Source organism: Echinops telfairi, unplaced genomic scaffold, assembly GCF_000313985.2.
Source record: "Echinops telfairi isolate 266 unplaced genomic scaffold, ASM31398v2 ScPeMD7_7467;HRSCAF=8505_1, whole genome shotgun sequence".
NCBI lineage: Eukaryota > Metazoa > Chordata > Mammalia > Afrosoricida > Tenrecidae > Echinops > Echinops telfairi.
Genome location: NW_022111368.1, coordinates 19198472 through 19205883, shown reverse-complemented (window position 1 = coordinate 19205883; position 7412 = coordinate 19198472).

Sequence of the window (7412 nt, the reverse complement as noted above, 5' to 3'; positions counted from 1 at the left end):
CCCATATAAGGTTTCTGAGGCTTTGACATCTTTACAGGAGCAGAAAGCCTCATCTTTCTTTCTTGGAGCAGCGGGTGGGTTTGAACTTCTGAACTTATGGTTAGCAGTCCACTACTTACCTGATAGTGCCACCAGAGCTCCTTTAGCAGGGAGGTTTATATCAAGGAAACTGCTCACACAACTGTACAGGCTTCTCATAGCAGATTTCGTCATAGCTGTGATTGCACGATAATAGCTCTGATCATGGGGGAGTGTTATGTCTTAACTGTCACAGCATCGAGAATGCTGGTCCAGCCAAGTTGACACAAAGCTGGAATTATCAGAGTCTCTATAAGGCGTCTCTCTTTCCGCCTTCTCTAAGGCTAACTCTAACTCTAAATACTCTCTTTGAAACTAACAGCATACAACATTTCTTCCTCTGACTCTACCCCTCTGATCCAGCTCAGCGCTCACAAAGCGACTGCCACAGCCCACCAGACAACCATGTCGTTCCAAGACCTCAAATGCCAGCCACAGGCTTGGAAGTCACCGTGACGAGCAAGCATATGAGCAATGGTTCTTTGACCCTCTCAGGATGCTAGTCATAAACTGAGAGCCTCTAAGTCTCCATTCATGGCTGCCCTGTTGCCTGCAAATTCAGAGATCCTGATTACCGTTTTGGATCCAATAATTGGACCCACAGAAAATACCGTATCTAAAATTATAATGTTACATAGAAAAAGTGATACAAATGAAGGGACTTATGTGGTGAGTCCGGTGAGGGTGCCCAGCATAGAGCTTTTATGTGTCCAGAATGGACACTTGAGAACAAAGACAAAAGTGAGTCGTCTGGATGAGGAAGACCATCCGCGCAAGGCCATGGGGTGTCCAAGGGTTCACAGTCACAAAGCTAAATTATGACGCATGGAAAACAAAGGATCATCACCACAAAATCATGTTTGGCAGCAGCTCAATTCATCACAGTGGAAGCCGGAAGCACCGGCGCAGGAAAGGGACCAAGCCTGGGGTGGATAGATAACTGTTGAACTAGACGGTTAGCAGGACTGCTTCTGAAGCCCTCTGACCAGCTTGGTGAGGACATGAGTCATAGCCATCCGAACCTGGCACCCTAATTTCTTTCAAGGGTGTGCTCACACAAGTCCCTGGGCGTGAGATGGCCAGTCTCTGGGCTGGCCAGTGGAGTAGCAAGAAACACACTCAACCTTTTTATATGGCCTGGCAATAGTCAGAAAGAAGACAATGGACAGCCACGAAAAACAGGGCTAAGTTTAAGGGCCCTACCACAAGACATAAACACACTACTAAACACAATGAGAACTGCCCGCTCTGTAGGAGACAAAAGAAAGGGCTGGGCCCCTCTAAAAGAGGACATTCGTGCACATCAAAAGAATTAAAAGAGAACCCACAGATGGGGGGGGGGCGATATTTAAGGGTGATACAACACATGAAGGACTAATTATCAAAATCTATAGAAACCTACAACATCTTAGCCAGAAAAATACAAATAACTCAATCCAAATATAGGCATAAAACACGAATAGATGATTTACCAAGCAAGACCGCCAGGCAGCCGAGAACCATATGAAAAAGTGTTCTTTTTCCATAAACAGTAAGAGAAATGCAAATTAAAACAATAATGACATGCCACCACACACTGATACTTTTAGCAACATTAAAAAAAAAAACAGTAAATAGTAGATGCTGGAGAGGCTGTGGAGAGATTGGAACACTCTTACATTGCTGCCGGGGCGGTAGCATTGTACAGCCACTAGGGAAGTCGGTTTGGTGTATCCTTAAACAAATGCAAACACAATTACCATATGATCCTGCAGCCCCTCTACGGGGTATACACCCTGAAGAAACAAAGAACACGACATGCCCAGACATGTGCACATCTATGTTTATTGCAGTAATTTCCATAATAGCAAAAGCATGAAACAACCAAAAAGTCCAGTGATAGAGGAATGGATACACAAACTCTGGTACATAAGTACAGTGGCATCTTATGCCTCAATAAAAAACAATGACGGGTCTCTTAACACCTCAAGGCACGGACAAAACTGGAGAAAGTGGAGAATTCATTCAGCCTTATAGAACTATTGAATGGCACCATTGTAAGAGAAAACAAAGCAGAATAAAAGTGGCTTTCACACAAAAAGACAAAACTTTGAAGACTAGGAGGAAGCCAGGGCTGGGGATGGGGTAAGGAGAGAGGTGGGATAGGAAGTTAAAGAGGGAGGGAAGGAGGATGGGAGAAGGAAATAATCAAAGAAAACCACGTTTCTAGGGGAGGGGTTAATGGGACATTACTACGGATTTCCCTTGTTCAGCCGGGCTGTGCAATTCTATTGAATAAGCTTCTTTAAAGAACAAAATAAATAAACACTGAAGAATTTTTTTGTTCTAAGGGAGAATGTAAAAGCTCAAAACCTTAAAAACCCTCCAGATTCCTGACCCCTCCGTTCTAATAATGGGCCGAGTAGCTGAAAAGCCAGGAAAAGTAACATTGAAACAGGCTTGGAGTCTTCAGTGGCATACAAGTTCATTTCAAACATATGAAAAAAGAAAGAAAGAACTCAATGGCGGCTGCTTTTAGTCAAGATGCAAAATGGACCTAGCGTTCCCACTGAACCTTCTGCCAATCTTGCTCAGAATGTAAGCCCTAATATAAACTTCAAGGGCCAGAATACAATCTCAGGGCAGTGGCCGGGGCGGGTCACCTTCTCTCTATGGAGCCCAGAAATCCGGATTCCAGGAGAATTAAAACTATTGCCCACATGGCAGCATGAAGCAATGAACTAACAGAGAGGTCTGTGGGGCCAGTCCCATTTCCAGCTATGTGGACCCCCATCCCCAGAAGAATGGACTACGGAGGATAACACTGAAGATACATCCCGGGGAGAGTGGCGGGTCTGCCCAGACCACATGGGGCCAAACTAAGAGGGAAGGAGAGAGAGAGAAAGAGAGAGAACCCCATCCTACTCCACCAAGCCCCAAGGACAATATTCCTGCTCGGAGTAGCCAATGCACAGAGAAGACCATAGGGGCGGCCCCACCACAAGACACGGCATCCCCTCACTGACCCATAGTGCTAAGGGGAACAACACTGGAAACACAGTTCGGGAATTGTGCCTGGTCTGACCCTCACACACCAGGGTGAAACACAAAGGGAACATAACAGAGCAGTAAGGGGAGCAAAGCAATGAAGTTCCTGGGGAAATACAAAATTAGACTTCAGGGGAAGGGTTTGGCACCTCATCAGATTCAATCGGCAAATGTTCATAAGGGTCAACTGACAGACCTGGAACTATTTATAGGCCCCCACGCCCCATGTCTATCTATATAAGATAGTCAGGATAAACAATACTGAGGAGAAAGCAATGGGACTGATGGTCCTGGGGGGACATGGGAGAGAGTGTGGTGGGGGGAAAAAAAGGAGGAGTCAACAAACCCAGGGACAAGGGAACAATAAGAGATCTAAGATCAATAGCGAGGAGGGCTTAGAATGCCTGTTGGGGTTTGATCAAGTGCAATGTAGCCAAGAGGAAGTACTAAGAGCCAATGAAGGTCAAACATGATAGTGGGACAAGAGGAAAGTAAAAGGAAATAGAGGAAAAACTAGGAGGCAAAGGACATTTATAAAGGTATAAATCCAGTCACGTACACATGTAAATATATTTTTATATAATGATAGGGAAATAGGCCTATGTACATATATTTATATGTTAAGTATTAAGGCAGCAGATAGACATTGGGCCTCTACTCAAAGTCCTCCCTCAATGCAAGAACACTTTGTTCTAATAACCTGGCATTCTGTGATACTCACCTTCCCAACACAATTGCTGAAGTCAAAATGGGTGCATGAGCAAATGTAGTGAAGAAAGCTGATGGTGCCCAGCTATTAGTAGATATAGCATCTGGGGTCTTAAAGAGTTGAAGATAAACAAGTGGCCATCTAGCAGGGAAACAACAAAAGCCCACATGAAAGAAGCACACCAGCCTGTGTGATCACGAAGTGTTGACAGGCTCAAGTATCAGGCATCAGAAGACCCAAAACAAACAAGCTTATATATGCGAACAAAGTGGGGCAGAGTGGAGACCCAAAGCCCATCTGTAGACAATAGAACATCCGTTCACAGAAGGGTCACAAGGAAGGGACGTGTCAGCCAGGGTGAAGTATAGCACTGATGAATCATACAACATTCCTCTAGTTCTTTAATGCTTCCTCTCCCCCACTATCCTGACTCCAGTTCTACCTTACAAATCCGGCTAGACCAGAGCATGTACACTGGTACAGATAAGAGCTCTTGACATACAGAATCCAGGCCAGATAAACCCCTCAGAAACAATTATGGGCGTAGCAATACGATGAGGGTGGGGGAATAAGCGGGGAGAAAGGGGGAACTGATCTCAATGATCAACGTATAACCTGCCCCACCCCCAAGGGTGATGAGTAACAAAAACATGGGTGAAGGGAGAGAGTAGACGGTGTCAGATATGAAAATAACAATAAATTTTAATTTATCAAGTGTTCTCGAGGGTGCGAGGGTGGGGAAGGGAGGTAAAAAAATGAGGAGCTGATATCAAGGGCTCAAGTAGAAAGAAAATGTTTTGGAAATGATGATGGCAACATATGTACAAATGTGCTGGACACCATGGATGTATGGATTGTTAAAAGAGCTATAAGAGCCCCCCATTAAAATGATTTATTAAATTTTTTTAAAAACGAGACACAATACAACAATGTATGCCTATGTAGTGAAAAGATTAAAAAAAAAACTGTTGCCCATCTCCCACTGAGTGCTCCTCAAACTAACATTTTGAAAGACAAAATCGATCTCATTGCATCTGGCACATTTTCCTTGCTTGTATGGCTTTTCTATTATCTGTGGCTAGACGGCAGTTACTCAGCATTGCGGGACAAAACCGCCATTGTAGGATGTTCACAGATTCCTTGGTCAGGATTTAGACAGCACACAGAGAAGAGACCTTCTCTTTTCTACACTGTTTCACTGGCAAGACGCATGGCTACAGGTAACTCTAAGGCTCGAAGCTCGAAGGGTTCATTATCAGAGGTGTGGCTCCTGGGCTGCGACACCTGGAGGGATGGAACCATTGATGGCTCCATGTGACTTGGGTGGCTCCCAACTGATGGCTGGCTGAGTTGTGAGTGAGTATAGCCCATTTGGGACCATAGGAAAGTGAATGTCCTAAGCAAGTCAGATGAAGGCAGCATCACCTTAAAAAAAAATGTTTTACTTTATTTTACTGTTCTTGAAAATATGCACAGCAAAACATGTTAACAAATCAACAGTTTCTACGTGTAAAATTTAATAACACTATCTTCCAGTTGTGCATCCATTCTCACCTTGGTTATTCAAATATTTTCTCCTCTTTAACATAAAGTCCTTGCCCACAAAGCTTCTCATCTAACCTTTCGAGTGGCTATCATCCGTTTGATCCCATATAACCTAAAGATACAGAAGCACACTGTTCAATCTGTGCCCTTTCAGGATCTAGTCCCAGAGGTCATGTAACACCTCTTCCACCATTCTCTGTGGGTCAAAAGCAGTCACAGGCACCTTCAGATTCAAGGGGAGGGGACATAGGTCCCCTTCTTGATGCTTTATAACCATCCCAAACGATGGGCTCTATTTAAAAATAAAATTTCAAACCATGTAGAAAAGCTTCTTTGCTGCCGAGATAACTGGCTTTCCTTTGATGTGAGAGAAAGTCACTCAAATTCCTTGTGATGCATGGGGCACTTTGTGCTTAATAATCTGCTGTTCATTATAATGATCTGTAGTCTCTATAATAGTAAATGGGCTGGAACCACAGATATATTTACTGCCTTAATTTAGTTGCTAGCATTAGGCTTATTTTAAAGTATTTTCTCCCCATTTGGACGGAATGTCTTTTATCTAAGCTTATCTCTAATGGCAATAAGTTTCGTCTTCCTCAACAGCTGGAAGCCCAGCGATTATCCATTTCTCCCCCTATCAATCTTGTGTAAGTTGGTCTTTACAGCCATTGCGTCCATTCATCACTGCACGCTGTCCTTTCACATTTGTGAGGTCTTCCATTTCCCTAAACCAAACTCGATTTCTTTATCGTGACTGAAGTTCTTTGTCATTTTAATAGTTTATAGTGCTCTTTCTTAGAGATGGCACAGAATGTCAGATTGTCCACAAAGAACAAATGGATATTAATCATGCTCTTCATTATGGTTCATCTTAACCCATTACAAGGGCTCTTTGGAAAATTTATTCCCAAGAAGAATCATCAGGTCTGAGGGTCCCTGGAAGAGCCACATTCAGTAAGAAGACCAGAATCTGGCCATTCTCCCATGAGTAGCACGGGACACTCTACCACATCTGTTCCTTCATTCTACAAAGGCCTGAGACTTGATTGTAGTCACCTCCACCAGCCTTTACTGATGTAGACAAAGTCCATCAAAAGGTTTAAAAAGTCAACCTTATCCACAGTATGCAACAAGAAAGAAGAAGTGGGTTGAAAGTCAGGGGAGGGAACAGTGAGGTAAGGATGAAAAATTGAAGTTATGAAAGAAAGAAAGGTTGGTTCTCTTCAGAAAAAGGAGATGAACTACCCGAAGTAGCTATGCCTCCCATTCAGGGATGGCGATTTAGCGCAAAAGAAAAGACAGCTCTTGTGGCCCCCCAAATTTGTTCTTGACTGCTAACCTGAAGGTTGGTAGTTCAAACCCACCCAGCACTTCTGTGGCAGAACGGCTGGATGATTTGCTTCTAGAAAACCAAACGTATTACCTTCAGGTGAGTCTGACTCACGGCTTCCATACAGGACAGTTTAGAACTACGCCAAAGGATTTCCAGGCTGGACGACGTTATGGAAATAGAGCTCCACACCTTTCTCCCAAGAAGTGTCAGCCGGTTTAAGCTTTTGACTAGTACCTGAGTGCTTAATCATCAGGGATCTTCTCTCCATAAAGATAAAAACAAAACAAACCTCACTGCTGTCGAGGCCATTCTGACTCATAGCAACACTATCGGACACAGTTGAGCCGCCCCTTTAGGTTTCTGAGGCTTTCAGTCTGTGCAAAAGCAGAGAGCCTCCTCTTTCGCCAAAGGAGCCGCTCATGGTTTTGAACTGTTGACCTTGTGGCTGACAGCCCTAGATAGTGCAGCTTCACACAAGGTCACCAGAAGTCAGAGTTGACTTAAGAGCAAGGGGCTTGTTTTGGTTTGGGAGGAAGTGAAGATTCAGAACCAGGATGTCATCACAGGTCACCGGAAAGAACCCAGCCCACAAGGTGCCGGGGCATTTTCCTTTCTCCTCAGACCCTGACCAAGCGGGGCTCACCAACAGCTGAGATGTTTGAGTCACCCACGCTATTTACTTGGCTGGCTCAGGGCATGGAAATCCTCCTTCGCTGA